The sequence below is a fragment of the Danio rerio genome, chromosome 5, assembly GCF_049306965.1.
Source record: "Danio rerio strain Tuebingen ecotype United States chromosome 5, GRCz12tu, whole genome shotgun sequence".
NCBI classification, from domain to species: Eukaryota; Metazoa; Chordata; class Actinopteri; order Cypriniformes; family Danionidae; genus Danio; species Danio rerio.
The window spans coordinates 18,123,909-18,148,642 of NC_133180.1; the positions used below are offsets into that span (position 1 = coordinate 18,123,909).

The window sequence follows — 24,734 nt, forward strand, 5'->3', positions numbered from 1 at the left end:
TTTCGTGTCTTACAAACACTTTTGTTTAGTCTTCCCTGGTCTGAGCAGACGACACAAGCTGTGTTAGCGCCAAAACATGTTGTTGAGTGTTATGGGCAGCATTTCTGTCAGTATGTCAGATGTGATGACAAAGACATTGAATTTCTGTGAAGACTGCGGTGCAAGCATATTGTAACGATTGACGCACGACCATTCATTGACACTGAAATGTGAAAGGTGTTGTTGTTTGGTTTTAGTGCCTTTTCAAAAGACTGTCTAGCTGACTTGTTGATAAAGAAATGTTCAGTTGCCTTGAAGATTGACATGCAAGCAAAGCCAACGACACCAAGTCACGAATGTTGACACTGAACTCTAAAAACCTTACCAGCAAACCTTGACTTTTTGTTTTTCAGAGTGTATTTGTTGTATTATTTGCTGTCTGCCTATAAAATCCTTGTGCTCTTTTGATGATGAGCAGATCCACATGTTGAAGGACTAGTTCACTCTCTGCTTAGTTACTTATCCTTATGTTTTCAATTAGTAGATTCCCAAAACTAGTCTACATTTTTTTTTAACAGTTCCAGTTCTCAAGTTTAACCCGTGACTCTTACAGTAACTCATGACTCATGCATCATTTGCAGCAGTTGATTGTTCCATTGAAGTCAAGATGATCAGTGAGTAACAGTGAGCTCCATTATGTTCCTGCCACATAGCTCTCATATGGTTTCAGAAGGCCTGGAATATTGCACATGAGTCATATGGACTACTTTTATGATGCCATTAAAGTTGACATGAAAGGAAATCTAAATTAACAAGGAGTATTATGGCTTGTTTCTACAATAATACAAAAAAAGGGTCATTTACTTTTACAAAATACCTTTTTGTTTGTATATTGAAATTATGACAATTTCGACTCAAACCTACATCTGTAAGTTTATTTTTTTCACAATTCTTTATTTTTTTCAGAATTGTCTTTTATAGTGGAAAAAAATAAACTTATAATTATGTATTTGTGACTTTTTTTTGTAATTTTTACTATCAATAAAATTGGTAAATAAAGTAAAATTGAAAGTTATAAACCTGGTATTGTGAGAAACAAAGAACAACAAAGAAACTATATACTCAGAATTTAGATTTTATTTCTTGCAGTTTATTTGAAGTTCTGACACTTTATCTCTTGATTGTTTTGATTGTTTTTTACTTGTTTTACATTTCTGTCTTGATGTGAAAGCAGTCCCCAATAGTTTTTTTTTTTTTTTTACCAAAACTAAAGCTATATATATATATATATATATATATATATATATATATATATATATATATATATATATATATATATATATAAAATATATATATTTAAATAATATATATATATATATATATATATATATATATATATATAAAGTAATATATATATATATATATATATATATATATATATATATATATATATATATATATATATTTTTTTTTTTTTTTTTTTTTTTTTTTTTATTAAACTTAACTGAAATACAAAGTTTAAAAACAGTACAATAAAAGGTTTTAATTTTAAGTACTTCAGAAAACAATATTTACTTTCAGTTACTTTCAGTTACTTTTTTTTTTGCAGATTTGTTTTTATGAATCCACCAATAAACACCATGTATGGTTTTTGACATCTCAAAAAAGAGTGCCATTTGCACCTGCTGTTCACACATAAACCCAACAGAACAAACCTTCCTTCTTCCCTAAACCCAACTGACAGTGTTTTCAATAGCAATCCAGAAAATACAAAAATGCCCTCACGGCAGCCTGATTGTTACCACGTTTTCAGATTTCACCACATTCTCACCCTGTTATTTACTTGATTTTTTTGTGGCTTTTTGTTTTTGCTTTACTTGCTTTCTGGAATCATTCTTTGCTGGACAGTCACCTTCGCTCTGGTATTGGTAAAAGAAAACAGCATCATAGCATCCCATGGCATTCTTTTTAAAGATGAAATGCAGCCATACATACCTCTAGCTACATAATTTGTGATCTCCAGAAATGTATATATGGTTATGTTATCAGAATGAGCCTATGTTGGAGTAACTACAAATAAACTGAAATGTACCCAAAAAATGGCATTTGTTGTTTGTTCAAAATACCTATTTAAATGAGCTAAAACAACCCAATTCTTAGTTTTTTTTTTTTTTTTTCTGGGACATCTTGACTGTTTTATGTTCAATCTTCCTAAAGTTGTAAAAATGAATAAGTTATATTTATTATATAATTTTTCCTGACACGAATCGATTTTGTTATAGTCTACTGTCAATAACAACCACATAGACACTATAATCTAAATAATCTAATTTCACTTCTATATGAGTTTTTTCAACATCGGCTCATTCTGAAAACGTAGCCCTATATACATTTCTGGAGATTGCGAATTATGTAGCCAGAAGTACGTATGGCTGCATTTCACTTGTAAAACGAATGCTACGGGGCAGTTAGACGCCGTTTCTTTTTACGCTTACCAGCTGACCACTTACCTCCGTATGAACAGCTTTCCCACAGTTTGTCCAGTTAGCTGGCATTGTACATCTGCGGACTTGAGATGCAGAGAGGAGTTAACCACAACGACAGGGTTTGAGTCTGGTAAGGAACAGAAAGACAAAAACAGAAATCAAAAAAATTAAACAAACAAGTAAATAACAGGGTGAGAATGTGGTAAAATCTGAAAATGTTGTAAAGATCAAGCAAGGACTTTTCTTTTTCTAGATTGCTTTTTAAAACTGTCGATTGGGTTTAGGGAAGTGGGTGGACGAGTCAATCAGTGCTTTTGAAAACACTATTAGTTGGGTTTAGGTAAGGAGGTCTGTCGGTCAATCAGTCAGTCCGTCAGTCAGTCAACAGCGGCCTCTGGTGGATTTACGTGAGATTAACAGGCACGAATGACACTGGCGAGACAAATTTAAGGTCTCAAAAAGCATACGCATCAGTCTCTGGTGGATTCGGGAAAACAAAAACTGTGAAAAAAACGTAGCTCCTGGGACGTATTTGGCGCTCTCCAGAAATGTATATAGAGGTACATTTTTAAAATGAGCCTGTGTTGTTGTTGTTGTTTGTTTTAATCAAAAAGGTTGTTGAGCTAATTGTTCCTCAATGGAATTTGTATTTGTTATTTTGTGATGTTCTCACATGACCAAATTAAATGTCAAGTTTGCTCGCTCACCCGAAGAACAAATGCCCTGCATCCCTTAAAGATCTCACATCTGTTGTGGAGTTGGATATGGTCAATCTCTCTCCTCTCGCTAACCTGTGTTATCAAGGCCAGCAGTACAGCCGCACGGCTCGTCATGCTAAACTGCCTGTGACAGTACTGATGGAGCTGCTCCGGCCCTGCGCGTCCAGTCAGGCTAATGCATCTGGAAGGAGGCTATAGGCATGACAGAGACAGACTGAAAACAAGAGCAGGAAAAAAACAAATCTGCAGGACCAGAGGCGATGTCTCACTGTTGAAATGTCCAAGCACGTTTCTAGTTATTAAAGGGATAGTTCACCCAAAAAATAAAAATTCTGTAATTATTTACTTACTCTTTAGTTGTTTAAAACCCTTATGAGTTGATTTCCTCTGTTAAACACAAATGTAGATAATTTGAAAAATGTGGGAAACCTTTAACCATTGACTTTCAGGGGTTTTTCTACTGTAAAATTCAATCATTACTTGATGTCTTCAGAATTCTTTCCTTTTATAATTCATAAGAAATTCATAAAGGTTTATAACCACTTGAGTTTTGAAACATTTACATCCATATGCAATACTTTTTGTAAATGAAAGGATATGCACACTGTAAAAATGTACTGTAGCTAGATACAGTAATGTCACATTCATTTTTCTTCCTTACTCATATGCTTATATGCATTCTGCAGTGAATCAATCTCACAATCACAGAGTCGGAGATTAAAAATGAAGCCATCATACAAGAACAAAACAGAAAAAAACAGTTTCCACTGTGGGTTTGCAGTATTGACAGCTGTGTGAAGTTTCTCGCCTCGTCTGAAACCAACCGCCCCCCTCTGAGTGAAAAAACGTCCCACCACAAGATGAGCCGATAGGCACATACTCTTGTTCCCACACGCTGATAGCAGTTTGGCCTGATACTATCACACATGAGTGAGAGAGAGAGAGAGAAAGAGAGAGAGAGGCAAAACAGCCTTCCTCCTCATGTTTAGTAGATGCTCTGTGACTGCTGAGCTCTTTAGGAAGTTTGGTGACTGAGTTTCGATTTCCATTCAGATAGGATCTGATGTCCCCCATGTAAATTGCTATATTTACACTATCTGCTAGCATTTCTTTCAGACAAAAAGTCAACACTGTCAACTTACAGGAAGTTTAAAAGAATAATGAAGATTTGTATGCATGTAAAATTAAAATTAAAAGTAGTCGTGTCACATTTGTCAGCAATACAGTTTATTTTGTTGATTATTATTCTTTCCTTAGTAATTTCTTGTATTTTATTCCCTTTTTTTTTTTTTTTTTGCTTTATCATTATGTTCCCAAAAATAGATTTCCCTGCTGTTCCATGTTTTACTGTCCAATGCTTACTACTATAGATTGTGATTTCTATACTGTTGCATTTTTATTTTGGACTTAATAATTTATTCTGCTTAATAATTATACACAATGAAATAACAGGCATTTTTTACATCTGGCTTTTGTTAATAATTATACATTGCTTAGTTATGATTAAAATTGAAATCATTAGTCGTTATTAAGATTTTTGTGACTTTAAATTGGTACAATGTGCTTCGAAATTAAGTAATAATAATAAAATATAAATAAGAATAATTAATTAATAATAATAATAATTATTAAATGAATAATACATAATAAAAACTATTAAATAATAAAAATTTAAATAATAAAAGTTATGTCAGTAACAAAAAATGCTTTGAGTTGAAGGTTAATATCCCAGAAAACCTATATAAACCTATATATCATAATTAAAGAATATAAAAATGCTAAAGAAAAAGCTGTCATTTAAAGATCAAATTTAACAAGCTCTATCTATAATTGCATTCAAGACATTTATAATAATAATAATGATAATGATAATAATAATAATAAATAATAATAGTATTAATTATGTAAAGCAAACCATTTTATACAATTACAGTGAAAGTGATTGTTAAAACGGGGACCGTTTTGTTTTTCAATAAACATACATTCAGAGGTTTATTCATTTTTATTTTGTGTTAGATCAGATCATGTCTGGCCCTTTTCCACTAAGTGGTAAAGTACGGTACGGTACGGGTCGGTACATCTCTTCTTTAAACCAGTCTCGCATTTAGATGGCCTCGTAAAACAACAACAGGACACGGATTTTGTTCTTTTTGGCTGTTCATCAAGATGACGACAAGGTTTGTTTAAGCTCAGGTCGACCATGGCTTGTTATTATATGCATATTACGGTGGAATGTCTTGTCTGTGTATTTAAAAGTAACACTTTGTTTTCATTCTTCTGGCTTGTGTACGCCTAGTGACATTTCTCTGTAAACCAATAGCGTTCAGCTGCGCGTCTAGATCCATTGCATTTTATTGCTGTAGTTTGTATGGGGTTGTGCCTAGTAGCTTAGTCTAGTGCACTGAGCGAGTTCTGTCAGTGTTTAAGTTGACAGTAATGAACGTCTTTGCGGTCAGTCACATAATTTATGCGGAAAGAGCAACGTTGGATTCCAACTTTAGATCTTTAACCATTCCTTTCATATACATGTCTTCTTCATGAATTGTCTTCTCTTTTACTTCTTACCATGGAAATACATGGTGTGGCGCACAGTTTCAAATGCATGTGGCTGACGGTGAATATATGACTGAATTATATCTTTTTTTTGGCAGGCGTGTTTGTGCACCCATGTTTTTTGTTCTTTAACTTCAAACCATGCAAAATTACTGCGAGATCTTCCTTACTCGCTGATGCTGCCATGTTGTTTGTGTGTTTCTATGGCAAATGTATAGGGAAACTAAGAGAACCCAGAGTAGAGCATCACACCTTGCTTTACAACTGTTTATGTTAACAATTGTAGTTACTTTTTTGTGGAAAAAACACAACTGTATGGTTAAGTGTTACTTTATTGACCTTTTGATGATATTTGATATCTGAATGAGTTAATGGATAAATAATGGATCATTTAGTATTATTTTAACTAAATATATCACCAGTAGTATTCCTGGCATTTCTTGTTTGTTCTCAAAACAGAACTTTCCATTTACTGTCCATTCAGAACACAAGACCAAACATACATGTTGATGTTGTTACAACCGCAAAGAGGCCTCTGCGCACCTGCTGCGTGGGAGACAGGATAAGCTATTCACCTTCATCTTATATACATGCACACACTCACAGCGAGGGCTCTGGGAGATGAGTCTATCACCACGTAGGCACTAGCATAGACTGAAATAGCTCACTAGTATAGTCCCTGTGGAGGGAGTTGTGGTACATTGCATAGATAACATCAAGCAGTCCTGATACTGATACGTGTCTTCGAGCAGCACAAGTTTCCACAAACCTCTTTTGTTTGGATGTTTGTTTGTTTATTTGTTTGTTCGGGGATTTAGGCTGATTATATTCAGTATATGTTTTTTTTATTTGGTTTTGGATTGGGTGCTAATTTTAATTTGGTATTGGTTTGGAATTCTGGATGCAGTGTCATAGTCATAACGGGTTTTGTATTGTTTAGCCATTCCAGACCCTTCCAAATATGGTCAATAAGGACCATTTAAACTTACCTAAGCTACATACCAACCATGTACAGATAAAATCACAATTATTATCCCTCCTGTGATTTTTTTTTCTTTTTATAAAATATTTTCAAAGGGATGATTAACCGAGCAAGGATTTTTTTCACAGTATTTCCTATTTTTTTTTTCTAGAGAAAGTCTTTTTTTTTTCCGCCTAATTACCCTAACTTGTCCAAATAACCTAGTTAAGCCTTTAAATTGCATTTTAAGATTTGATAAATAAAATATTATTTACTGTCATCATGGCAAATATAAAAGTTATTAGAAATTAGTTACTAAAACTATTATCTTTAGAAATGTGTTAATCATTGTTTGGAAAATAGAAAAAAAAAAGGAAAAAGAATTCTAATTCTAATAATGACATTAACTGTAGATAATATCATAACTTATTAAATAAATGATGTATATGGCACCTTTAAACTAATATAAAAAAAAAGTGTTTGTGTTTCAATATTATGGCATTGTATGGTATCAATACATGGAGTGAATTTTTGTCTGTTTCTCGAATCAGTCAATTTAAAACCACTTTATCCATGATCTTTGTGGTTAATGGAGGGAACATTTACCACAAGCGCCAATGAGGCGGCTCCTCACATTAAGTCTGTGTCTGTCTAATGTGATCCCTTTGGTGATCTTAAATGAGCAATGAACATTTAATAGACTCAAAGACATTCACAATTGCCGCTCAGTAGTCAGCTAGCAGAACAGAACTCTGTTTTTATAGAAATGCACACTCTCAAATGCAAGATTACAGTCTCAGTGGGTTTTTTATGAGTGGTTGACAAGCAAGTTTGAGTGTTTGGAGGCTGTGACAGAGTGAGAAAAGATGGAGATTATAGTAGAGACAAATAACAAATAGAGCAGATAATCACTTAAAATATCTAATTCTGTGGTCAGTTTTATTTTTCAAGTCAACTAGTGTCTAGAGTAACCTTATGAAGAGAATATATTTTATAAAAATGAAAAATACCACACTATATGAATGTTCAAAGAAAGTACTGAAGTAAGTAAGCTGTACGTGAACAGCCTAATATTTAGGTTATAATGCAGATACAGTTGAAGTCAGAATTATTAGACCTCCTGTGATTTTTTTTATTTTTTTTTCAAACATTTTTTCACAGTATTTCTTAGTTAGTTGGTTTATTTGTCTTGTCCCAGGATTTGTTTGTGTGATAATTCAAGCTAATTATATTAGTTATATGTTTTTTTTTTTTTTTTTTTTTTTTTTGGTTTTGCATTGGGTACTAATTCTTATTTTGGAATTCTCGATGCAGTGTCATAGTCATAACAGGTTTTGTAATATTTAACCATTTAGGATCCTTCCAAATATGGTCAATAAGGACCATTTTAACTTACCTAAGCTACATACCTACATACAGTTGAAGTCACAATTATTAGCCCTCCTCTGATTTTATTTTTATTTTGAAACATTTTCCTAATGATGTTTAACAGCAAGACATTTTTCACAGTATTTCCTATAATTTTTTTTCTTCTGGAGCAAGTCTCGTTTGTTTTATTTCAGCTAGGATAAAAGCAGTTTTTAATTTTCTTAATTGTGGTCAATTCAGAAGATTAAAAATGAGAGTGAAATGGTATTTAGGGGCTATGACAGTAAATCATATAAAAAAGTTGACTTTATTGTTCAAACTAATTTCATTATACTGAAAAATACTCACAGATGCTCTTTTGCATACCTCGGTTGTAACGAGTGGTTATTTAAGGTACTGTTGCCTTTTCAACATCTCAAACCAGTCTGGCCATTCTTCTCTGACCTCTGGGATCACTGCCACTCATTGGATATTTTCTCTTTTTCTGACCATTCTTTGTAAACCCTAGAAATGGTTGTGTGTGAAAATCCCAGTAGATCAGCCGTTTCTGAAATACTCAGACCAGCCCGTCTGGCACCCACAACCATGCCACGTTCAAAATCACTTAAATCACATTTCTTCCCCATTCTGATGCTCTGTTTGAACTGCAGCAGATTGTCTAGACCATGTCTACATGCCCAAATACATTGAGTTTTCATGTGATTAGCTAATTAGAAATTTGCGTTAACGAGCAGTTGTACCTAATAAAGTGGCCGGTGAGTATAGGTTTCTTTTTGATTGTTTGTATTTTAACTTGTTTTTTTAATTACTATTTAAGTTTGGTTTTTTTTAGGGCAAGAGTATCTCCAGCAGAAAATGACCCTCATCAAAAGCATCTGGTCAGCCTACAATTCAGCAAAGATTTAATAAACAAAATCGCTTATACATCAATATCCAAACATGCTTTAGACCTGAACAGTGCAGTGGCTTAGTTTATATCCAAAGAAAATAAATATATCCAAAGATACCTTTTCAGGTTATGAAGAAATCTGTGTTTTTAAAACTAATAAAGATACCAGAAGTCAATGATTTATTTGAATTATTTAGTCATGACATGTTTACTGTTTCTAAATATTATAAATGTTTCTTGAAATAAATTATATTCTGTTCAATGGGAATAAAGTAGTTTTTTACCCAGACATTTAAAATGAACATTTGTGAAAAGAATATACACAATATCGTGAAACCATGATATTTTTATCTAAGGTAATCTAACCATCAAAAGCTTATACAGGCCCATGCCTATTTCAAACATATTTCAGGTAGAGTAGCAAAGCACTTATGTATACTGTAGCATGCTCAGTGCTGTAGTGTTAAAATGACATGAACTACAAGGCATTGTTTCTGGTGTCATGTGAGGTCTATCACCTGACTGTACTTGATGGATATGTTCTCATATAAAAAAAGTCCTTTTGAAAATGTCTCTCTGGAGGGCTGGAATAGTTCCTGTTCATTAACTGAGTTCTGTCTTTAAAAGTTGTAAAAGCCATTTGGTATCATCACTCTCCGCTTTGGTCTCTGACTGAGGGCATAGTCAGGGATGAAAAATACTTTTAATTTCCCGAGCGCAGAAGCTCACAGCGTGATGGCGCACATCAATCGCGCGTGATGCCTTTAGTCCACTCTAATAGAGGCACTTCCTTTCTCTCAGCAAGCTTTTCCGTGTCTGCCTGTGGCACTCGTAGGATCATTTGATTTGGGTCTGATAACTGACGCTGGCCTCTGAGAACGGCTCCAATGAAATCTTCTTCTCCCTAGGCGCTTCAGTCAGCCGCATGAAAGACTCGTTCTCGCCTCTTTTCTCTCAGAACGGGCCATGAAATTCAGTCTCCGTGGAGTGATGACAATTCCGCCACTTCTTTGTTCGCAATTACTCTTTTTCTCTTCATTTTCCCAGAACCAAAAAAAAAAAAACATGTGCTTCGTCGCAAGAGGAAACCGTATACCTCTCTTTATCTGACACGCTTTCCCTCGGTTGCTATCAAGCAGACAACCTGCCACTTGAAATTACTTAGCATCTAATTTTCTTCCATTTTTTTTCTTTTTTTTTTTTTTTTTCTCGAACCCATCGGTGTAAATGAAAACACTTCCCTGTTGACACGTTTGTAACGTGCAGCTTTTTATTAACACGAGAGAGAAATGTGGTAATGAACTGTGAACACTGCGTTTTCTCTCATTTCCAGCCAAGGTATGTGGTACAAATACTCACTGTCTCACATTCTTCCTGTATTCATTAAATGCCAACTACTCCTCTCTGCAAATACACACAAACACACAGTCATTTTTATGTTATTTAGTTATCTTTTAGTTTTTAACTCTGGATCTACCAGAATTCTATTACAATGCCCATAGCAGTCATTCTGATTATTTTCATATACAGAGTTCCTATGCTTCTGTGAAGTACTTGAATTTCAGTTATATGAATTAAAGGCATGGAAGTACTTAAAAACAAACACAGATCCTTGAAAGTGCTTATAATAAATTTGAAATGAAATTAACGATGTCATTTCAAATAGGATTGGGCGATGTCAACCGATTTGAACTAATTAACGAATTAATTATTTTTAACCTACCGTTTCAACTACCTGAACTATTCTTACTTTTACCCATAACCAAATCATAAATAAATAAAGAGAAGTTACACACAACTTACCACCTGTCAATCCCTTTTTTAGCTGGATTCATGAATAGGCAGAGTAATCTGTGTCATTATAAAGATGTCGACAAACTTGGCTGGTAAAATAAAGGTGCACAACCAACAGGAACCTAATTACTATTTGTAATCATGTTTATCTATCTGCAAAATTCTGATTATTAATAACAATCTATACATATATTCATTGTAAATCTCTGATCATAGCTAATACAACCTGTATATAATGTTGACAGTACATCCATCTGTAAATATCAACATAGTTTTTCTATAACTGCACTTTATAACTTATACCTGTATCCTGCACTTGCTGCTATTTCACTGCTGGTTAGACCTAAACTGCATTTCGTTCATTGTACTTGTACATGTGTAATGACAATAAAGTTGAATCTAATCTAATCTAACATATTCTAATCTAAGTACAATCGTGAAAGCGAAGGATTAAAGCAGTGCACTGACACTGTGCCACGTTACCTGATAGATAAAAGAAAATCTTACAGGCCAGTACTGGGAAACATCCATGCACACTCACACACACACACACACACACACACAAACTACAGACAATTTAGTTTACTCATTTCACTTATAGCGCATGTCTTTGGATTGTGGGGAGAAACCAAGGAAACCCATGCGAACACGGGGAAAACATGCAAACTCCACACAGGAATGCCAGCTGACCCAGCCGAGACTCGAATCAGTGACCTTGCTATGAGGAAACAGTGCTAACCACTCAGCCACCCTCTCGGCTCAGTTGAAATGTAAAGAGTGAGTTAAAAAGTGTTAAGAGTAAATTACAAAACTGCTTGATTTAAAATTAATGGTCCTTTAAAATGTCTGTGAAAATCCTTGAATCTGCAGTTCATGAAAGTGTGGGAACCTAAGAAATCATATTGTTACTATTTGCATTCAAAGCTTCAGTTTCGATTCCAGATTTAAGCTTTGAATGTATGTCATCAAGTTTTATTATGTAATTACTCATTATGATCTATTCGCTTTATTCTTCGGGTGCAACCATCTGAATCTTTTTGGCTTGAGACTTGCGCTCTCATTCACTTCCTTTCATTTTTAGACATTAAAAACAGCTCATTCTGCTGGTTGATGTTGCAAACAGATTTTTTTAAATTATATCATTCTGCTTTGTTTGTATAGTCATGCAAACACTTGTTTGTGGAGTGAGTAGTTTGACCATTTTCTGCCATTAAATATTCCTAGTCATTTCTCTCGTAGGAGACTGAATCGAAAGTTCAAAAGTGTTAAAATGATGCCTCTGTAGTTTTAGGGGTCTGTGGGTAAACAGGGTCATAAGATATAACTAAGGGTCATAGTTATTTCTTCAGTTTATGCATTACGAATTGCAATTATGAATTTTTTACAATATGCAAATGAGCATTATTTCATCAAATATATGCATACATGCCTAGCACAAATCTCTGACCATTAGTTTATGCTGAAAATGTCATTTTTTTTTACATTTTGAACTTTAAGCATCTCTTTTTATCACTAAATAATTCCAAAAATGCTGTGAACAGGTATCAGTCTCACCTGAATATAGTCAAAACATATTCTTTTGTAAATACCGTCAGAATAAAAATATGAAAACAAAACTGTAAATGTTGGTGTGTGTAAGTGCTACTGAAGCTTTCAAAATCAGCAGAAACTAATTGATAAGGTGAACTTGTAAAGACTTAAAGTTGTGTTTTGAATATTTTATTGATGTAAGACAGAAAATAAACACTTTGTGAAAAGCTAAAAGTCTTAAAATCCCTAAATTGCCTGGAGTGTCTCGTCTTAAATTTTGCTAAACATGTCGTGTTGTTTATCCCGAGTCGTGAGCCAGTAACAAAATGAACCCACATTTGTTTTACCCTTCATTACAATCTGCTTGTGCTGGATTCCCTGAACAGCTATTTTCACCAAACATGAGCTAACTGCGATTTCCTCCAAATTGTACACCGTTTTGGTGTGTGCTTGGAGATATATTGTAGATGCGCAAACACCTCCTACACTTAATCCTGCCCCTCTGTTTCTCCACGAGAGCTGCAGTTGTAGGAGTTTGGCTCCTCAAAACCAAGTATAAGCAGCTCTTTTATGAATAAACAACTTGAATACACTTAATATTTGAGATTATGTGGTGGATTTCCATGCCAATGTAAACTGTTGTTAAAAATAATTGTATTTCAATACAGGCTACAGGGGTCACTGTGCAATATTTAATGTAATTTTCATTAAATTTTTAGAGCATGAAAATTGACTTTTTTACATTGATACATTAATACATTTTTTATTGAGCTATCTGTTATTATTATGAATTAGAAAACCTAAATGCTATCAGTTTATTTAAAACAAAATATTTTAAGTTATACACTCACGGTCACTTTATTAGGTACGCTGTACCCAGTCAACAACAAGACATTTTTTCTCCCGCAGAACTGCTGCTCACTGGATATTTTCTCTTTTTTGTACCATTCTCTGTAAAACCTAGAAATGGTTGTGTGTGAAAATCTCAGTAGATCAGCAGTTTCTGAAATACCTATTCTGATGCTCGGTTTGAACTGCAGCAGATCGTCTTGACCATGTCTACATGCCTAAAAGTATGAAGTTGCTGATTGGCTGATTAAAATTTTTGCGTTAACAAGCAGTTGGACAGTGTTACAAACCCCTGATGTTAGTCTAGGGTGTGGGGTTTGACATTTATTTAATTAAAATATATTTATATAAATAGTGAATGAGTGAGAAAGACAACCAAAGTAATGCCAAAAAATGTGTGCTTTTATTTACAATCCCAAAGTGAACAACAACAACGAATTAATCAAAAATAAAGAAAAAGTAAGTAAAGCAAAAATATACTATTTACAATATGTACAACACTGAAACAAATAAAGACGGGGAAAACAAGAGAGCTGGCAGAAGGGACGCGGGCGGCGCTAAAGAAATGAAAAGAACAAAACCCAAACTAAATCTAACTTCCCAGAAGCATCTAGCTAACTAACTATATGAAAAACAGTATAATTAACACACGAAGATCTTCCGAGTCCTAACTATCTACTCTATCTATCTATCCAAAAAGTACAAGGAGTGGCGCTCGCCCCTAACCTAGTGTACTAGACAGCAGAGCAGTCCTGAGTGTTGCGAAATGTATGTCACGTGACCTTCTTACCTGTCCGCTTCGTCCAAGCCTCGTAAACAACGATAAACTAAGAACAATGTACGAATAACGGACGGATAACGTGCACACAGAAACCAGCAACAACAAAACACAGTTAGACGGGGTTATTTCAAAACGCACGCGGTAAATACAAACAAGCGACGAAACAGCGAAAGAGACAAATGCAAGCAAGAAAGCAAGAAAACAAGAAAACAAGAAAGAGCGAGTGGTCTGGCGCGCGCTTTTAAGACGGGTGGTCTTTGCTCATTGGATGTGACGTAAGAGTGACGTAACCGGGGAGGAATGACTGACAGCTGAATGGACCAATGAACAGAACCTGAGAATACAGGAGAGCAGATACGGGAGAACAGAGCGAGAGAGAGAGAGAGAGAAAACACAGAGAAAACAGAGCACAAAAAACACAAATACATAACACTCCCACCCATGAGAACAAACATATAATATTGTTTGTTAAAAAAAATTGTGAAATAGAAGAAAAAAAAACTCGCAAAACAAACCATGCGGTTTAATTACGACCAACTACACACACCTGGAAAGAGCATCGGCCACTATATTGTCGGTGCCTTTCTTGTGACGGATTTCCAGGTTGTAATTCTGTACAATCAAAGCCCAGCGCATGAGGCGCTGATTTTGATTGTACATTCGGGAGAGAAAAACTAACGGATTGTGATCGGTGTAAACCATGATTGGAAACGAACTGGAACCAAGGTAAACTTCAAAGTATTGTAATGCCAATAGTAATGCAAGTGCTTCTTTTTCGATAGTGGAGTAATTAATTTGGTGTTTGTTGAATTTTCTGGAAAAATAACAAACAGGGTGCTCGATGCCATCACGGTCCTCTTGGATAAGTACCGCGCCAGCACCTAAAGCACTCGCGTCTACTTCCAGTTTAAAAGGAGTGGTGAAATCTGGGGCCGCGAGTACAGGAGCGCAGCAGAGCAAAGCTTTTATGCTCTCAAAAGCATGCTGACACTCAGCTGACCAAACAAATTGCTGAGAAGGACTAAGTAAATTCGTTAGGGGTGAAACCACACTGGAAAAGTTTCGGCAGAAACTCCGATAGTACCCCGACATACCCAAAAACCGGCGCAACTCTCGCCTGGTTTTAGGTACGGGAAATTCGGCTATGGCGGAGACCTTCGCAGCGACTGGCCGAACTTGACCTTGACCAACTTCCTTACCAAGGTATGTGACGGTCGCCCTTGCAAATTCACATTTTGCCAAATTTAATGTTAATGTGGCGTTGGACAGTTTTTCAAAAACAGTGTGCAGCAAAGAAATGTGTTCAGACCATTCAGATGAATAAACCACTAAGTCATCCAAATATGCGTTACAATTTGGAACGCCGACTAAAACCGTATTAATTAATCTTTGAAATGTGGCAGGTGCGTTTCGCAATCCGAAGGCCATAACTGAATATTGCATGAAGTGATCTGGTGTAACGAAGGCTGAGATAGCAGAAGCTTGCGGAGTTAATTTAATTTGCCAGTAGCCCTTTAACAAATCAAGTTTGGTGACAAAACTAGCTGAACCAAGGTTGTCAATACAATCTTCCATACGGGGTAAAGGGTAGCAATCTGGGACAGTGACAGCATTAACCTTACGGTAATCTGTGCAGAATCTAAATGTTCCGTCTGGTTTGGGTACCAGAACGCACGGTGAACTCCATGGACTGCAACTAGGAACTGCAAGACCATTTTCCATCAAATATTCCACCTCCTTCCTCATAATAGCACGCTTGTGTGCGTTCACACGGTAAGGATGTTGCTTTATTGGGGAAGAATTTTGAATATTGATGTCATGTTTAATTACGGATGTTTGCGTTGGAGTGTCACTGAAAAGATTGGGGAATTTCTGAATTAAATGAATGATATCTCGCCTTTGTGAATCTGATAAATACGTGAGATGTGAATTCAGATTTTTCAGCATCTCTGAATTAGTTAAACGAGCGCACTGCTGAGGAGCATTGCGTAACACCAGGCCATCATCATCAGCTTCCGAATGCGTAACATCGCTCACAACTGCAACAGCAGGAAGAACAGGTGTGGTGATCTGAGTTTTCTCTTTAACATGGTACGTTTTTAACATGTTAACATGACATACGCGCGATTTGCGTTTTCTGTCAGGTGTTTCAATTACGTAATCTGTCTCGCTTAACTTTTTCTGCACCACATAGGGTCCAGAAAAGCGGGCAGAGAGAGCAGAACCAGGCATTGGCAACAGTACGAGCACCTGATCGCCGGGCTGAAAGGAGCGCGCGACCGCTCGGGTGTCATACTGACGCTTCATGACATTTTGCGCAGCTTTAAGTGATTCTTTTGCCAATTTACAAGCATCATGTAAACGTTCTCTGAAACGGCTTACATAACTAAGAACATTCATTTTTGGACTTTCCTTAATTTCCAAAATGTTCTCTTTCAGCAGTTTAAGAGGAGTTCGCAAATCGTGACCGAATACAAGCTGAGCGGGGCTAAACCCGAGAGACTCTTGGATAGTTTCTCTCACCGCTAATAGTACCAATGGAACGCCCTCATCCCAGTCTTTGCAGGTATCCGCACAGTATTTCTTTAACATAGACTTGAGCGTCTGGTGAAATCGCTCGAGAGCACCTTGACTTTGTGGGTGATAAGCACTTGATACTCGGTGGGTGATAGACAATGATTTTAGAACTTGAGCAAACATTTTTGACATAAAATTTGATCCTTGGTCAGTTTGTATGATTTTTGGTAAGCCGAATGTGGAGAAAAATTTAATCAATGATTTGATTATAAGAGGAGCTGTAATTCTGCGGAGCGGTATTGCCTCGGGAAATCGAGTAGCAGTACACATTATTGTTAGTAGAAACTGATTACCTGTTTTGGTTTTAGGTAATGGACCCACACAATCAATAATTACATGTTCAAATGGCTCTCCTATGACTGGGATGGGAAAGAGAGGAGCAGGTGGAATTACCTGGTTTGGCTTCCCCATGCATTGGCACGTATGGCAGGTGCGACAAAACTGCACGACGTCCTTCTTTAAACAAGGCCAAAAGAAATGTTTAAGTATCCGATTGTATGTTTTCGTGATACCTAAATGACCTGACATCACATGATCGTGTGCTAGACATAATACATGTTGGCGGTAAGCGGAGGGAACGACAATTTGATAGACATTATTCCAATCAGCATCAGTCTCAATATTAGAGCACCACTTGCGCATCAACAAGCCATTTTCAACGAAATACGCAATTTGCTTTTTATCAATCTGATCTGAATCAACAACGGAGTCGAAGCACTTTACCAAAGAATCATCATCTTTCTGCGCAGCAATAATCTGCTGACGAGTAACGGGCAAACTCAGAGCATCACCATCAAAATTAAAATATTCTGATTTTTCCTGTTGTTTCTGTGTAGCTGTTTTGTCTGGAGGAGAAACTACATTCTCAGAAAATACTGGCGCAATAAAAGAGTCTGATAAATCAACTGAATCATCTTTCCGTGACATGGCGCGCGTCATTACGCACGCTGGGAAAGTATCTGGGTGATTTACTGATAATTCGTCTGGACAACAGGTAAGATTGGGGTGATCAGTAACTTCTAAAATAGGCATTACTTTACCACCGGCCAAATCATTACCTAGAATAAATGAAACTCCTTTAACAGGAAGAGAAGGACGAATGCCGACTGACACAAACCCAGTGAATAAATCGCACTGTAAATGAACGCGATATAGTGGCACATTTACAAAACCCATCTCAATGCCTTGGACTAAAATATTAGATCCACAAGATGAGTGTTCAGGCAGAGATAATGCATTTTCTACCATGAATGAGTGAGAAGCGCCTGTATCACGCAGCAGTACAATCTCACACTGATCTTCAGGGTTGCCAGATAATGAAATTAGACCCCTGAGCAAGAACGGTGTGTAGCTCGGATCAGTGCTCTCATCATTGCTGTTAGTTAAAATAGATTTTGCAAAACCAACACTTTTAGATGGCTGTGGCGGATTTTTTCGCTTCAGCGTGGAACATTCAGATAATTTGTGCCCTTTCTTGTGGCAGTAGTAACACTCTATTGCCTCTTTAGGTCGGGAAGTAGCAGTCGGAATACGTGGAAAATTCACAGACTGAACAGTGGGATTTTTATCTGATCGGACTGGATAGAACACATTTTTGTGCGTAAGCACAAACTCATCTGCCAACACAGCTGCCTGTGACAACGACATAACTTTTTGTTCGTTAAGGTATACCACCACACGTTCAGGCAATCTATCTTTAAATTCTTCGAGCAAAATTAATTCTCTTAACGAATTAAAGTCAGTTGCCTTACTTGCATTACACCATTTATCAAAAAGAACGCCCTTTTCTCGCGCGTACTCAACAAAAGTCTGGCTAGAAAGCTTTTTGTGATTTCTAAATTTCTGTCTGTATGCTTCAGGTACGAGTTCATAAGCACGGAGGATTGCTGATTTAGCAGTATCATAATTAAGGCTGTCCTCTAAGGACAGTGTAGCAAAAACCTCCTGTGCCTTTCCAACCAATTTGCACTGGAGAAGAAGGGACCATGAATCTTTAGGCCAGCGAAAAGAAGCCGCTATGCGCTCGAAAGCGCTAAAATATGTATCGACTTCGGATTCCCTAAATATTGGTACGAGAGATACATATTTGCTTATATCGAAGGTGGTTGAGGTTGGATCGCCCACCGGAGCAACAGAGGTCTCAGCACGGGTGGACTGCGCAGCCACTTTAGGAGGAGTTTTTAAAGCCTCCAACTCCAGCTGACGCAGCTTTACCTCTTTTTCGGCCGTAACTTCAAGCCTGCGGATTTCGAGTCTCAGTTCCATCTCAGCCTGACGCGCTTGTGCCCTTTCCTGTGCCTCAAACTGTAAACGGGCCAGGCGGACTTTTAAACGTCCATCCTCTTTAGACCCAGAATAAACGGGGGAAAACGGATCGAAAGGTGACAGTGTTGGCTTGCCTTCAGTGAGCGCAGCCGCAGCACCGCTTTCATTTCGCCCTTCATCCGGCTCATCTGCACTTGAGCTTTGCGCGCCAGCACCAAGAAACTCGGTTTCTTCCTCTTCCACAACAGGCATTATGAGAACCTTTAATTCAACCAACCTTTCGTATAAGGCACTCTTAATATTTTTCTTAAGAGCTTGTTTTACCACTGAAATTTTGAAATGGTCCGCTATCTGTAATAAATCATCTTTTCTACAGCGGTCGAATTGTTCTATTGTCGGATTATCAATAAATGTCTGTAAATCAAACAATGCCATCCTGTTTATTTACTTATACCAGAAACAACACAGAGAGAAATGTGTGTGTGTGTGTGTGTGTGCGCGTGTTTACCTGAGCAGCGCGTTCCGCGGGTCGGGCCTACAGTGGGCCTTTGTAAATTAGCAGGTTGCTTTCACACTCAAACAAACTATAAATACAAACAATTTTAATTGTTTAAAAATGGGTTAAATGATCCCGGACGAGCCCCCAAAAATGTTACAAACCCCTGATGTTAGTCTAGGGTGTGGGGTTTGACATTTATTTAATTAAAATATATTTATATAAATAGTGAATGAGTGAGAAAGACAACCAAAGTAATGCCAAAAAATGTGTGCTTTTATTTACAATCCCAAAGTGAACAACAACAACGAATTAATCAAAAATAAAGAAAAAGTAAGTAAAGCAAAAATATACTATTTACAATATGTACAACACTGAAACAAATAAAGACGGGGAAAACAAGAGAGCTGGCAGAAGGGACGCGGGCGGCGCTAAAGAAATGAAAAGAACAAAACCCAAACTAAATCTAACTTCCCAGAAGCATCTAGCTAACTAACTATATGAAAAACAGTATAATTAACACACGAAGATCTTCCGAGTCCTAACTATCTACTCTATCTATCTATCCAAAAAGTACAAGGAGTGGCGCTCGCCCCTAACCTAGTGTACTAGACAGCAGAGCAGTCCTGAGTGTTGCGAAATGTATGTCACGTGACCTTCTTACCTGTCCGCTTCGTCCAAGCCTCGTAAACAACGATAAACTAAGAACAATGTACGAATAACGGACGGATAACGTGCACACAGAAACCAGCAACAACAAAACACAGTTAGACGGGGTTATTTCAAAACGCACGCGGTAAATACAAACAAGCGACGAAACAGCGAAAGAGACAAATGCAAGCAAGAAAGCAAGAAAACAAGAAAACAAGAAAGAGCGAGTGGTCTGGCGCGCGCTTTTAAGACGGGTGGTCTTTGCTCATTGGATGTGACGTAAGAGTGACGTAACCGGGGAGGAATGACTGACAGCTGAATGGACCAATGAACAGAACCTGAGAATACAGGAGAGCAGATACGGGAGAACAGAGCGAGAGAGAGAGAGAGAGAAAACACAGAGAAAACAGAGCACAAAAAACACAAATACATAACAGACAGGTGTACCTAATAAAGTAGCCGGTCAGTAAGTATTAAAATAGAAAATTATTATTTTAAGTGAAGTTTATTTATAAACTAATTTTAAGAGGATCGTGTGCTTATGATTGCATGCAGCTGGCCTCGTATTTTTCAATTTATGATTGACCAATCAGACGATTCCTAAGCCATTATAAATACCCTAAGTTCCATATAACAGCCATCTTTGTTTTGAAGAATCCGCCCTTCTACTCCTCCTCCTCCTCCTTTCCTAGATGGGTGGCACAGTGGCCCAGTGTTTAGCACTGTTACTTCACAGCAAGAATGTCACTGGTTCTAGACCAAGCCAGCCGACATTGCTATGCGGAGTTTACACTTTCTCCCCGTGTTTATTCACAAATATTCTTGATGTATTTTAGTTTTTTGCATACGTTTAATTTGTGTCTTTGAATGGAAACGTAGCTACTGAATGTTTGTGAGCTATGTCATGGTGTACAGTAAGGCCTAATCCTCCGATGTGACAAACACGAATGAGCCAAGCCCTCAATTACCCAGTGCGAAAGAACGGCTGGCAAAAAGCATCAGTAATATTCCCCCGCTCGGCTGATGAGAGACCCTGCCGCTGTTTCACCGCCTCCTCTCTGCGTCCCTCCACGCTTCTCTCCTCCCTGGGCTTGATGGGACAGCTGTAATTAGGGAGTGGAGACTAAAGCAGAGAGGCATTCTGGGTCTGTGTTCACAAGAGGGACTGATCATAGTGTTTAGGAGATGCGCCCAAATACAAGGTTACAGCAACACGTCTTTTCAAGAACACACACACACATATAGACTAAAAACATGCATGTTCTTACATGCAGAAACGCAATCAGGCTGAGCCGTATACTGAATTTAAACCAATCACATGACTGCTGTTCTGTATTCTAGCCGTTTTTTGTTAAACAACCCTGTGAAATACTTGATTCTGATTGATTGATGGGTTATTCTTTACATCAGCTGAGTAAATAAATGCAAATGATATGCAAATAAGTGCTAATTAAAACTAGCATGTTGTTACCATGATTTTGGTATGAATTAGCATGTTGCTAGTATGTTTATAGTATGAATTAGCATGTTGCTAGTATGATTAGTGTGTTTGTTCGTATGTTTTTGGTATAGATTGGTATTTTGTTAGTATGTTTCTAGTGTGGATTAGTACATAGTTAGTATGGATTGGTATGTCAGTATGTAAGTAGGTTGTTTGTATGTCCAATGTAAAGTCGATGGCAATTTTTTTACAATGGAAGTCTATGGGATAGTTGCTGGGATGTGGCTAGTTAGTTGAAAGTGATTAGTAATTGACAGATTGGTAATCTGAGTTAAATGAGCCCAACCTTAAGTCTGTATGACAGTCTATGAGGTAAGTTATGGGGTCATAAAGTTTGGTCCAATGTTAAGTTAATGGGACTTTTCTTAATTTTCCAGGTAAGTTTTTTGAAAACCGCAAATTGGATCAGTTGGAAAAGATATAGGAACCCGAGTCAGAGCAGTTTGGAGGTTTTGAGAAAGTTTGGTTTTTGTAGCTTGAACGGTTTCAGAGGAGATGCATATAGAAATTAGTATCAGAAGAAGTTTATGTAGTATAACAGTATTTTGTTATCTCAAACCACCATAATGATTTATAAACACTAATAGTATCTGAATAGTACAAAATAAAACAGCATTGGTTTATAACAATATATTTATAAACTGAGAGAGATATTTATAAAAAAAAATAATAAATCAAAATTTACCCCTAAGACATGGGACAGCACTACAGCACCTGCACACGTCATCATGTCATCGCGATCTCTCTTGTAAGAATGTGTTTTTAGGTATTACCACAGTTTGCGACTATGCCGCCAGGGGTCACAAAGTGCTGGGTGTAAACACACCAAAAACAATATTAACATTCTAGTAGACACTAAAAAAAGTTCATTCCCAGTCACTGACAGGGTATTCGAGTGTCATCAAGTGTCAGAATGTTGTGGCACTGCTATACAAGAGTTATTATGAATTATAGATAGCAAATTAAGTGTTTTTTTTTTTTTTTTTTCTTGCGGGTTTTTTTTTAAGCATGATGGTGAAGCACGAATGCGGTTATAACTGTAGTAAAACATGTGCTTGTTTGTTATAAAAATTTGTAATAATGAAAGAAGCTATTAATTTGTGGATCTCCTGACTTCCGGGTGGAGTTACCCTGCCGTTGTGGCTGGTGTATTCTGGGAAATTTTCCTATCCCTTGGTTTTGAGTGTGGTCCTGAAAAAATCTCAGTTTGAAGGGGTATATACCTCTTCCTCTTAGCCCTATGCCTTCAAGCTAAAGAGAATTGGTACACCCCTACCCCTTCACAGAAACGCGCAAAATGAGGGGTAGAGGTAAGGGGAGGGGCTAAGGGGTAGAATTGGGATTGGGCCTTAGTGATTAACATTTCCAACTTGAATACAAATTACTAATTGATTTAAATGAATAAAATCTAGATTTTGCCACACTTGTATAGGTTAATGAATTATTTATTTATTTATTATTTCTTTATTTATTTATGTATGTATTTATTTATTTTATTATTTTATTTTATTTATTTATTTTTATAAAAAAAATTTTGAGTGATATACACAAGTCAAGCCTCAACTGCTGGCTTTGTTTTAAGAACACAAAATATTGACCTCAGCCTACTTTTTCTTTTTGTTTTTACTAAATGTAATATACCTAGCTCAAGGTACGTTTTTATTGGCACAATGTTTACAGTGTTTTACAATTTTCAGCAGCCTGTTCAATGTATATGCACTTTTTCCAACACACTTGAAACACTACCTCAATCACTATTTGAAACAGCCATACTCAGAATTGAATTTTACAAAATAATTATTCATTTGGTCTCTTTATTAATCAGTGGTCACCACAGCGCAATGAACCACCATCTTGTCCAGCATATGTTTTACACAGCGGATGCCCTTCTAACTGCAACCCCTCACTGGGAAACATCCATACACTCTCATTCACACACATACACTACCAACAATTTAGCTTACCCAATTCACCTATAGCGAATGTCTTTGGATTTGTGGGGGAAACCGGAGCACCTGAAAATACACAGGGAGACTCCACAGAAATGCAGAGTCAGCCGAGGCTCGTACCAGGGACCTTCTTGCTGTAAGGCAGTAGCACTACCCACTGTGCCACTGCGTCACCTCTAGAAATAATTTAAAAATAATTAAATATAACATTTTGAAATGGAGACACTAAATTCTTTTTAACGGTGTAAAATGTTGACATACTTTCACTAAAATGGATGACCATGACTATTTTATTTCATTCTGCAACTGGTAAAGCTTGCATGTAAATTTATTTTGTTTCATGTTTTTGCACTGAAATGCTGAAAAATGAAAAGTGAAAAAGTGACACGTGTTTAGTGAATTCCCCCAACAGCATTCTCTTTTAATCCATATCTTGAGTAAGAAATCATCCAGAGTTTGGGCAGGCCATTTATTAGCATGCTGCGAGTCCTGCCCTAGTTAAAGTGCTGCGATTCATCATTAGCTGTCAGTGCTGTCAGAATGTGGGCTGGAGCTGCAGAGGGAGCATGGAGACCACAGGGACGGCCCCTTCACAGCTCTCACTTTCCATACACATGGGGCGGTTACTTGTGGCTTGTGTGGGTTTAGCACCATCATGTCGCCCTTGTCCACCTTCCCCGAAAATTTTGACGCAGATGAAAACAAGGCTGGAGAGAAAACAAGGCTCTGTTTCAAATGGAATCCATAGAGGTTTCAGTCGGGCCCCTGAGCTCATCATTTAACCACAGTTTGCTCTAGGGAGACTTTTGCTGCAATTAGTGTACTCTAAATCTGCTCATTGACAAGCAGCCAAATGAGAATACTTTGGTTCTGCTTTCTGGTCTCTTCCTGTGTGACGCAAATGTTCCTCTAGTGGCATCATCCTCAGTCTGCTTTTATTCTCAAACTATTAGCAATGTTTTATTAATTGTATTTGACAGCATCTACTTTTCAAATATATCTATCTTTCCTTCCATCTATCTGACCATCCATCTATTCATCCTTAGAATCATCTATCCATCTAACTTTCTATCTGGCTGTTTGGATCTCAATCATTCCACCCATTCCTTCATCCATCTGGCAGTCTTCCTTCTGTCTATAACATCTATTCATGTTTCATCCAGTCATCCATGCATCAGTCCATCAATACATCTATCATCCGTTCATCAATGTATGTGTTTGTCCATCCATACATCAATGTATCTCTTTGTTCATTCATCCATCCATACATCTATCATTCATCCACCAATGTTTCTGTTTATCCATCCATCCATCCATACGTCCATTAATACGTCCGTCCATCTGTCCATCCATCTGTCCATCCATCCATCCATCCATCCATCCCTC

At 37.0% G+C, this 24,734-nt stretch overlaps 1 protein-coding gene and 1 long non-coding RNA gene across 35 annotated transcripts in view; both read left to right on the forward strand.

Annotated features, from left to right (window-relative positions):
- Positions 1 to 24,734, forward strand: part of fbrsl1 (fibrosin-like 1) — a 584,485-nt gene that overhangs the window by 228,617 nt on the left and 331,134 nt on the right. The gene's annotated exons all lie outside the window — the stretch shown is intronic.
- Positions 14,303 to 19,176, forward strand: LOC137495571 (uncharacterized). 2 transcript variants are annotated; one of them, XR_012406769.1, is made up of 4 exons: positions 14,303 to 14,635; positions 14,743 to 15,112; positions 17,995 to 18,151; positions 18,346 to 19,176. It is a non-coding gene; the product is annotated as an uncharacterized lncRNA (long non-coding RNA). The 2 variants fall into 2 exon arrangements; XR_012406770.1 differs by lacking the exons at positions 14,303 to 14,635; positions 14,743 to 15,112 and adding an exon at positions 17,323 to 17,480 and having other exon boundaries at positions 18,346 to 19,174.